Raw genomic sequence first — 12,086 nt, forward strand, 5'->3', positions numbered from 1 at the left:
CACGAGTGTCGCAAGAGTCGACAATAGTGTACCGGATCGGGTGGTCAGGCTCTATAACATTGAAAACTGTGTGTCATCGTACACGATGACGTGGACCATTGTTCATGCTCTCGCTCTGGATTGCCTGGTCCGGGATGGGTTATTTACAGACCGCCTTAATATAGATGGAATATTGCTGACGGCGCAAACAGCATTCATTCATTTTTTATTAATCTATCCTTACACATGTGATTTTGAATCAAGTCACGTGACGACCTGAGATTTTCAAAGAAGCATATCCTGTTGAAAGCCTCTGTCCTCTAGTTCTGAATCTAACATGGGCGTTTCGCTGACCAGGACTTGACAAATGTGACAAGACACGTGGATTATACAGTCCACCACATCCACCTATTGGGCAGCACTGTATCGTCATATCACTATAGATGGATTTGTTGGGCGACAGTGGTATTCTTCAGAAGAAACTAGATGGACGTAAGCGTGTACGATTTAAACTTGTACACTGCTGTTCTCGTGACGTATAAGGGATGAGATCTGTTGACGAGGATGCCAAGACACGAGCAGGATAGCTACTCTTCAGATCAAGCTAGATTGTATTCTTGGGGTTGATTAATGGAATGGGGTCTGTTGACTAACACCTCTGCGGTCACACGTTGTTTGTACACCTCCCAGTCCGCGCGCACCACCAGGTCCCCCTGAAGCCTCTCGTCACTGGGATAAGGAGAAACCTGCACACAGAAACACGCCAGTCAAATATTGGGTAGAGGAGCTCACCTTGATTCACTCCACCATTTCGAGTGTGAGTGAGTGAGTTGGGTTTAACGCCACTTTTAACATTATTCCAGTTATATCACGGCGTGTCAGCTTAATGTGGGAGGAAAGCCCGAAGTGATGGAGGTCTCAGACGTTTACCACTTCGGTGAAACCCACGAGCACGGGTATGGTGCTGACAAACCTAGAAACAATCGGGGCGAACCGGGATTCGAACCCACAATCATAGGTTTCTGGCGTGCCCAAAGTGACGCAACTCTGCGCGGCGAATCGCGGCGTCTTAGACGACAGGGCCACCCATAAAACATGATTCACTCATTCACTCAATCGAGCCATATAAACACAACTCACTCAATCAATCTAGCCACATAACACAACTCAATCACTCAATCCGGCCACATGAAACATAATTCACTCAATCAATCTAGCAACATAAACACAACTCACTAAATCAATTTAGCCATATAAACACAACTCAATCAATCAATCCAGGCACATAAACACAACTCACTAAATTAATCCAGCCACATAAACACAACTCATTCACTCACTCACTCAAACCAGCCACATGAATACAATTCATTCACTCACTGACTCAATCCCGCCACATAAACACAACTCATTCACTCACTCACTCAATCCAGCCACATGAATACAACTCACTGACTCACTCCAGCCACATAAACACAACTCACTCACTCAATCCAGCCACATAAACACAACTCACTGACTCACTCCAGACACATAAACACAACTCACTGACTCACTCCAGCCACATAACAACAACTCACTCACTCAATCCAGCCACATAAACACAACTCACTGACTCACTCCAGACACATAAACACAACTCACTGACTCACTCCAGCCACATAACAACAACTCACTCACTCAATCCAGCCACATGAATACAATTCATTCACTCACTGAATCAATCCAGCCACATAAACACAACTCACTGACTCACTCCAGCCACATAAACACAACTCTCTCCAGCCACATAGAGGCGGACACATTCCAATTTCATGCCATTGAACTTTTCATCAATTTAAAGTTACTTGATATGATTACATCAGACACCATATAATTATATGGTCTCTGATTACATCAGGGACCCGTTTCACAAAGAGACCTTAGCGTTACGATTCCCTGGAGCCATGGACACTTAGGATCCATGCTGGAGCTTTGTGGATTGCCCAGAATTGTGTTTCACGGAGAGCTGACCTACCTGGGTCTTGAGTCGCCTGAGCAACGCTGGAGGACAGTGGTCAAGATAGAAGCGCTTGTTGATCATCAGACACTCCACGCCATTGCTCACCATGCTGAGACTCGGTTGGTCGCCAAGGACAACCTGGGCCAGGCCCTGTGTGCAACCATAGCAACGTGAGTCGAGAGGCTTACAACAGGCACATTTCCTTCAAAACTTTAAACTGTTTGTTAATCAGATCGAGAGAAACAGACATGTTAGGACAGACGATGGAATAAATAATCGATACATTGCAACTGTTCGCCGATATATCAATGACGAGTTCAAATGACAGCAATAACGCGCTAGATGATCGATATTTTCAACAGATGCATATGTAATGGAAGTAAAAAAATAAAGCATACTGATAACATGATTTCATGTGGGAACAATATCGCACGGTGGGCGATGGGGTAGTCTAGTGGTTAAAGCGTTCGCTCCTCTCGCCAAAGGTCCCGGGTTCGATTCACTACATATAGGTACAACGCGTGAAGCCCATTTCTGGTGTCCACCTCGTTGTTGATCTTGCTTGAATACTGCGAAAAGCGGCGTAAAACCACACTCACTCACTCATTTGAGTCACCTGAGTTACGTATGGGGGGAGGGGGTAGTGTCTGCAGAACGCGATACTAAGTATTTAAACTACCCGCAATTGCCACCCCTAATGCAAGGGGTTAAATAAAGTACTCACAAACACCTGCCCCCTGGTGAGAGTCTGGACCAGGACGAACTCAGGGTTCACATCTGCTTCTGTTACTGCTGACGGCTGAAATAGTTAGACCTCCGCTTTATTTGAATTAACTGAGGCCAATATCAAGTAAAGAGGCGCCATGATCAGATACGTAAAGAACAGAAGCTAAATGTATGGAAGCGTATTAGTGCCACAGTGTAATATTTTTATCATCTACGTAGATAATACTTCCATCTACGTAGATGACACTTACATCTACGTAGATAGATGAAAGTATTTCTTGCCCCTTGAATTAATACAAAACCAACGAGTGGCTTAACCCACCTTTGACGATGATCCAGCATCAAGGTCGTCGAGGAACGTTCGGATCCTGCCACTGTTGACGTGTATGTTGTGGTCGGGGTGTAGGTCAAGCACGTCACTGTCATCTGGTCAACACGGGAACAACTTAGTATTGACGGACATCATACATACACATCTCTATGTTGCAGTGGATATTCTAACATTAATACCTCTGTAAATAATCGAGTCTGGACCAGGCACTCCAGTGATTGACATCATGAGCATCGATCCACGAAATTGGGATACGTTGACATGCATCAACCAAGTCAGCGAGCCTGACCACCCGATCCCGTTAGTCGCCTCTTACGACAAGCAATAGCGAAAGGAATATATACATATTTCGCCGTGATCTGTTTAAAGAACACAAACATTCCTGTGCAGAATTTGAGTTTGAGTATTTAATCACTTGACGTTTCATATATAACAAAATGTTCAGAAAATCTATATAATTCATGTTAAAATCCCTAAATCTTCAAAAAATAATATATGAAATCACAAAATAACAAAGAAGAAGAAAACCAGTTACTTTTACCCATAAGTATATTTCCCAAATTGCTATTCAAAGTTGCTACATTTGTCTACCAATTTCATTAAAATTAATGTAACTCTATTTCCTATCACTATCACTCTATCTCCTTATCCGGATAGAGAGAGAGTTTAGCAAACACCGAACACCTGTCCTCTAATGGACAATCTCACCCAGCGGTCTGTAATCTGATACTTCTCTGCTCGCTCGTGTTACGTAACACACACCCAGTATGCTCGTGGATCATCGCACATGTTTGACGTCGGCGCACCTGCGAGATCGACAAAATTATGTCGTCATACCGACCTGCAGATCCCGTGCAGTTCAACTTGATACGCCTTCGATAGTCTCCACATTACATCTGGGGCGGTGGGGTAGTCTAATTGCTAATGCGTTCGCTCATCACGCCGAAGACCCAGGTTCGAATCCCCACATGGGTACAACGTGTGAAGCCCATTGCTGGTGTCCCCCGCCGTGATATTGCTGCATAGAATAATGCTAAAAGCGGTGTAAATCCATGCTCACTCACTCACCACATTAGATATATTGGCTACTCAGGTTGTGGGTTGTCAAGTGACCACTGGTTTCGTTAAACTAGGCTTTGACATATAGTCTAGTTCACACATCTTCCCGAGGCAAGAGTGTCCACTAGTAAGATGCGACTGACTTGGTTGATGCATGTCATCGTACCCCAATTTCGTGGATCGATGTTCATGATGTCAATCACTGGATTGTCTGGTCCAGATTATTCACAGACCGCCGTCATATAGCTTAAGTATTGCTGAGTGCGGCGTAAAACAACAAAAACAAAACAACAAAAAACAAACCTAAAACTAGGCTTTGGCATGGTTAGTAGACACTCTTGCCTCGGGAAAACGTGTGTACATGTGTTCGATCATTTTGGAAACCGCCATCCCTTCAGCCGCTGTCTTCCTAACTCGCCTTCTCTTGGCTTACCAGCGCCAATGCCAACATGAACGCTACCACACGGAACGGCACTACCGTGCCAATATCTTGTTAACATCTTTTTCCATGTTATTTCAGTGTATTAGTTTTGTTTGTTTGTTGTTTAACGCCACACTCAGCAATATAACAGCGATATGACGGCGGTCTGTAAATTCTGCATCTCCCCAAGGCAAGGGAGTTAACTGGACTTTTACACACAGTTAACTCCCTTCCTTCGGGAAGATGTAAATTCTGGGGCCTGTTACATGTTGCTGCAGCCACGTTTTTTACCCATTGTAGTTTGTTTTTTATTGAAAACCTGCAAATGTGTGATTGAATGTTATTCATTGATTATTTTTTTATCGTATATTGTCATTTACAGATTTCACAATTTAAGTCTGTACGAACCGATATCAGGGTTAAATTTTGCGTTTTAATTTTGAAATCACGACTCAACGCGAATCCCCGTTTCACATTTGGACTGCAGAATGAATGACCGGTAAGGACAACGTACGCTCCATATTTATGACGTTATTCATTTCAGAGAGGGTATGAATGTTGAGAAGGAGTGCAAACTAAAATGTCAGAAGGTATTCATCAACGTATTGTTTGACAACATCCATGACTTTACCGCACCTGTTGTGGTGGTTGATGTCGGCGTTGATGGGTTGGAGGTCGACGTCTCGGTACTTCTAGGCTGAAAAGAAAATCCACACAGGATGTTAGTCCCGGGAATGGAAGAAGTGAATGAGTGAATTCGGTATTACGCCATTTTCAATTATATCACGAAGTGTCAGCCCTAGAGACAAGGGATCCGTGAAGATCCGGGTAGAAACGGTCCTCAGCAACCCATGCTTGCCGTAAAAGGCGACTATGCTTGTCGTAAAAGGCGACTAACGGGATCGGGTGGTCAGGCTCGCTGACTTGGTTGATACATGTCATTGTATCCCAATTGCGTGGATCGATGCTGATGATGACAATTTCTGGATTGTCTGGTCCAGACTCGATTATTTACCGCCGTAAAACAACAAACAAAACCAAAAAACAAACCTTTCTCTTCTGTGCGCCACAGACAGCCGACATGGATATCCGGGGCCCGCCAACCCCTCCCAACTTCCTACGAGGGGAACACGTCATTGGACGATTGACTCGTGTCACCCGTCGCAGAAATCGGTCGACCTCATCAGTGACGTCATTCGATTGTGTGACGTCACTGTCCGCGTTGAAACTTGAGTTGAGTGACAAAGTAAGCGGGGATGGCAATGTCTTGTTGTTGTATGCAAGGTAACGGGCGTATGCGAGGGCGTTGCTCTGGAAGGCCACGTAGCCATCAGTGTTGGCAACTTGGTGATACCGTCCTGTTTTCTTGTTCAGCGTTGTTTGAGCCTTGGCGAGTTTCTTCAACACAGTTACTGAACCCTGCATCAATAACATACACTATCAGACACTAGAGTCATGGATTACCTTAAACTATTGACCCGTGAAGATCCGGGGTAGAAAAGGTCTTCAGCAACCCAAGCTTGTCGTAAAAGGCGACTATGCTTGTCGTAAAAGGCGACTAACGGGATCGGGTGGTCAGGCTCGCTGACTTGGTTGATGCATATCATCGTATTCCAATTGCGTGGATCGATGCTCATGATGTCAATCACTGGATTGTCTGGTCCAGACTCGATTATTTACAGACCGCCGTCATTTTGCTGGAATATTGCTCAATCAAGTCAGCGAGCCTGACCACCCGATCCCGTTAGTCGCCTCTTACGACAAGCATAGTCGCCTTTTTCGGCAAGCATGGGTTGCTGAAGGCCCATTCTGACCCGGATCTTCACGGGTCGAGAGATTAGTAAATTTATTTGGTTGTAACGTCTTGGTAACCGATGACATCACAATGGTCTGCAAAGCATTGTAATGCAATTTCATTGCAGCGATATCTCCAAGGATCTAGAACTTGATAAATGGGCGATCTTTTTCAATTTATCTTCCCTTCACTAACCCGCTAGGTGCGCTGACCCGGACGGTCCAACCTTAACTGACGGCGCATGTGGTATGCGCCATACGAGCACTACAAGTTACTATGACGCCTATAGACAGTTAACTAGTACAACCTTCACCTCTGTCGGCAACGGTCACACTTGTGTGCGGACAGCATATCTTTTCGCCTAAACAATTATTTATCTATTGCCATGTCCGGAAATAAATGTTCCTTGATATAATTATACATCAGGGATGACCACGACTGATTATATTGTATAGTTAACCACTAGATAGGCGTTCGAAGCGATGCGGTGAAATAAGCTGATCGTTCCTCCCAGGTCGCTTTGTTGACGTTTTGCAATCGGTACTGAAAGTGTTGCCCTTGATGTATGATTATGAAAATTAAGTAGATTTTGTATACGTTACTCCTATATCTATGTTGTAGCATCGCCGAGCAGGCCACATCATATGCATGCATTTCATTATGTAAAACTGTGAGGCGATACGTTACGCGAAATGTGAAGGTCTCATGCAACGTTGCCCGTAGACTCAATGTTGTGAATATTGACAGCAACACATGTAAGTATTTGTCAGATATATAACTGAGAGCAATGAGAAAAGTTCTCAAGAAATTGTAAGAGTAACAGGCACTGTAAAATTACGTCATCAACTAGATATCATGATACAATCTTCAAAATAAAAGAAATGGAAATCACTGAAATCTGTTTTGATATTTAAGGGTTAATTGGTGCATGTTGTATACAAGGATTTTTATGTATATGAATGGTAGCTGTTTGTTGCCAAATACTACCATGATTATATTTCAATATGATCAATGAAAGATATATATTATTTTGGCCTTTTTTTAATTTTACAAAGCAGAAAAAACCCAATTCAGACACAGGGGACCCTATAAATTAGTTAAAATACATATTCAAGAGTATTTGTACCAACTACAATTTTTATAAAATAAAACAATATATTCATACTAATTGCCAATCTCTATAATGTTTTTTGTGTTAACAATGCAGTGTCTACATCCAGTTTGCATTGACAATAATCATATGATTGTGACACAGATACAGCTGATTCTTAACTTCATTAGGCCTTGCTTTTTATGTTTCCTTGTTCTAAACTGATGTTTCAAATTCCAACAAACAAATTAATAATGTTTTTCTTTTTTCTCTTCACACCAAAAGATATCAGCATTGCACAATGACTCTTATTGTTTTATTTAATATCTTGGCACACTTGTGCATGTGTACTAGTATTGGGACTCTGGTATTCTTTCAGGTTTGGAGAATCAATCAATTCATTGTGAAAACATTTTTAATTTCTTACATAAGTTACTTTGATCTTGATAAGATCAAACTAGAACCAAATTAATTTGAGAAGATTAAATTATGCAGTCTATACATTTCAACCTGTCTGTCTAAAATCCGGTCCTATTTTTAGTCAATAATAAATGAATGAAAATTTAAGAAAAAATATACCTTACCTGGGTGAATCAGTCAATATGCATATTGACTGAAATGTTCAGTCAAAATACATATTGCGCCTGATTATAGACACTGACTGTAAAATATGTAAGTATAATCTGTTATATGCAAAAACAAATAACATCTCTTATTTCAAAGTATGATGACTAGTTGCATGTTGCAACTGAGTAACTGATTGCTTAATAGCTGCATGGTAGATGTTCATTAGGCCTATTTCTACAAAAATAATATAAATTTAAATATTCAGATGCAACTTTAAATTTGATATAAAAAGTAACATTTAAAATCAGTTGTTTTATTATTTTGAACGTTATTTCTTCTTAAAATATTTGTAAAGGCACGGATGTATACTTACTATATAGATCATTGGTAAAGGCCTGTCAAAGATGTCTGTGTGCTGCAAATGTTGGCGTATCACTAATTTTATTAAACTGAAGTTCGTGGTAGTATTTGTTGATATTTGAATGCATGAATTGTTGTAGGAAATAACACAAATGCTGATACATAAAATTTGCATTATTTCATCGATGCAATATGTTAGCCCAGACTGACAGAATGCCTCGCTGTTTTCTGACGTAGAAAATACCGTGAAGATATACCCTTTTTCATGACGTTTTCCCCGCTATATTCCAAAGTGACAATTCGTCTTGTAGTTGAATACTCAACAAATATTGATATTATAAACTAATAATCACTACAAAATATGTGCTAGTTAAAAATATTCAGTTGTAAACGACCGTTTTTGAACGAAGGTGCAACAGGATAACTCTTTAGCTTGGCTCCGTCTCTACATGTCAGTCGTTGTCGCAGCGCGCATTGATCCGGGAACCAGACCGGAAGCGACAGGCTGGACCGTCGCTTATATCATTTCAAAAGGAGAGTTATTGCCCTTTGGAACAAAAAGATCGCCCATTGGTGTAACGTTTGTTTTGCGTCCCATGTGAAAAATGACGTGCCTAAACTACGACCGCAAGCGGCATTTACGTCATCGAACACACACTTTAATAGCTTGAAATATGCCGTTCTGAAGTTTTCAGGGAATTACCCACACTCCGACGCAGTGGCGACTTTGCTTAACACCACTGCCACAGGCTAATTTGCATATCACGTGACCGGACTTTTCTCTTGTTTGTAAACGAACGGGCCTTTTCAGAAATCAGAATAGAACGTACTAATGCAAGTATTTATGGGTGCTTTACACATTGTTTTGCATATGCTACTACAACTGCGACAGTAAGTTGCATGGCAATACATGTTTACACATCAAAGTGACCGTATCGCTATCTCTCCGTAGGGCTTCAATGACAGCACGTGGAGTCGTACAACCAATGTAAACATAGGATAACAACGCAAATGGAAATAGTTTTTCACGATTTAGGGTATCTCAATGAAAATTAAACATTCTATGACATATGTTTGTCTAGATATATAGACTTGTCAAAAATGAAACAGATGAAAAACATATGCAATATCTTGAATGGTTTGTGTAAGGTGTGACGAATCGTCACATGGCGCTGGCCTGTGGCAGAGGTATTAAGCTGGTCGCATGGAACTCTGGTTAGGAGAGTGGGCATAACCATACTGAATAGGCCAGCAATATTAGATATACATGAATGTTTACTCACCGACTTGACAATAAAAATCCAGTCTGAGAAGTTGCTGTCCTTGACCATGACAGTCTTGCACCTGCAGCACGAAAACAACATTCACGTACCTGATCTCGGAGGGAGCGAGAAACTGCGGCACTCTACGAGATTTAGGATAAATGGGGTATTGCTTTTCGCTTACGGGTATACACCAGTGTGAGCTAGACTTGACACTGTGCTTGTAATGGTCTTGTCAGGTGATCTCGATCCTGGTGATAATTAATTTGATGAGAACGTTCATTTCAGTATGGAGATTTCGTGCATGTCAACTGTTGCTTCCAAATATAGAGCATAAACCTGTATAAATGCCAGCTATAAATTTTCTTATACATTTTTATATCACGACGTATATTGCACGGAAGAAATTGATGAGACAACACGTGACTCGTGGTGGTTACCGGAAGTAGCAGAAGGTGACGAGCTTAGCATCAGCCTGTGTTAGCAGCTCCAGTGGCCAGTCCTGGAGGAACGCCAGATTCCTGAAATAAAGTAAATTCCAAACCAATGGATGTTTTATCAACACGACACATTCAAGTCACGACTAACGTTTTCTGTTGCAACATCTGTGGTAGGGTAGTCTCGTGGTTAAAGCGCTTGCTCGTTACTCCGAAGACCCGTGTTCGATTCCCAACATGGGAGCCCATTTCTGGCATACCCCGCCGTGATATTGCTGGAATATTGCCAAAAGCTGTATAAACCATATTCACTCACTCATTTGTGTTGAAACATCTAGTGGTCCTGGTTCATCGTAATCAGGCCATCAACAGAGACATGTGGTTTGGTGAAGTCGTTACAGCAAGACACAGTGATTCCAAATACGGGATTATGTAATTTTCAAAATGAGTGTTATTGCCCTTTAAAAATATCGCCTAATTTGAAGGTACATGGGATCCCACTTACCCTAGGAACTGTAGCTGGTCGGGGTCGTGAAGGTTCCGTATCCCACCAACCATGAAGATCCGTCTGTAGTTCTGTCATGAGAATATACCAGTGCAACTAGATTCAACGCAACGCATTCAAGGGTACACTTGAATAAACGCACTCAACGGAACACTTAAATAAACGCACTCAAGGGTATACTTGAATAAACGCACTCAAGGGTACACTTGAATAAACGCACTCAATGGTACACCTTAATAAACGCACAAAAGGGTACACTTCAATAAACGCACTCAAGGGTACACTGTATAAACGCCCTCAAGAGTACACTTAAATAAACGCACTCAAGGGTATACTTGAATAAACGCAATTAAGGGTAGACTTGAATAAACGCACTCAAGGGTACACCTTAATAAACGCACAGAAGGGTACACTGAAAAACACGCTCTCAAGAATACTCCAAGAAACATCCAAATAAACACTCTCAAGAGTGCACTCAGACAAACGTTCAGGAGTAGACTTAGACAAACACTCAACAGTACACTGTTCTTGTGTATAATGGAGACGGTCTTTCTATGCAATTAGAATGGTAATTATTTGCTGGACAGATCTACGTAAAGCTGAGTCGGCAGACAAATAAAGTGAAAATTGAATAACGAATAACGTCCCAAACTATGTCATTCTTTAATACCAGGAGGTGCCCATATTGTTTAACGCTGACGGCGATCCTTACGTACCTCCTCCGTGACCGCGAGGAGCTCCACGTGGGACTTGGTGATGACGGAGGATTGTCTGGTGGTGCCACTCATGATAGCCAATTCCTGATACACAAGCATACGTAAAACATGACAAAGAAGGGGAATTTGTCAGTTGACAAGGAATACAAACACCAATCATAATATATATATCGCTAATTTGTTTTTAATAGTTTGGCCGGTGAAGACACCGTTCCACGAAGCGATCTTGGCGATAAACGAGTGTAACCCTTACGATAATTAAATCGTATAGCTAAACTCGCAGAAATTGAAACCCTTAATAGTTTTAGACTATTGTACATATATGTGTGTCCCCAAATGTTATATGTCGAATGAGAACATTGAATAAAGTGCATTTGCGCGTAGTTTATAGACTAACATCTAGTCTCTGAAATGAACATATCGTACAGAAAAAACAGTTGTTCAGTTATCAGTGACTCTCTACATTTTCAGATACTGCAGTAATCTAGACTTGCCAAACGTTGTAGACTTGCATGGGCTGTATTTGATATATAGTTCTATCAGGGTCTGTAAGACAGACTAGGTAATTTGTTAACGCGAAAAAAGCATGCCAAGTTTAGGCTGTCTGATTTTCCTACCCCGAAGCTGTGCCCTCTGGTGAGCTCCACCGCTGTCTTGGCGTGTCCACTCTCCTGTAGCACGGCCACCATCACTGAGGAGTGCAAACACTTAACCGTTGTATTAATAAAGTTAAGGTTTCCAATGTGAGCATGTTCGAATCTACGGAAGCCTTTAAGTGCCATTTGTTTTTTATTTTGTTGAAATTTCAAGATTTTAAGTTGAAATTTAAAGTTAAA

General features: G+C 41.6%; 1 pseudogene; it reads right to left on the reverse strand.

Moving 5' to 3' along the window:
• Positions 1–578: 578 nt before the first annotated feature.
• LOC139444848 (uncharacterized) overlaps positions 579–12,086 on the reverse strand; it is a 28,438-nt pseudogene continuing 16,930 nt past the window's right edge.

This window comes from Haliotis cracherodii, unplaced genomic scaffold, assembly GCF_022045235.1.
Source record: "Haliotis cracherodii isolate W230 unplaced genomic scaffold, xgHalCrac1.p SCAF_6, whole genome shotgun sequence".
Taxonomy (NCBI): Eukaryota; Metazoa; Mollusca; class Gastropoda; order Lepetellida; family Haliotidae; genus Haliotis; species Haliotis cracherodii.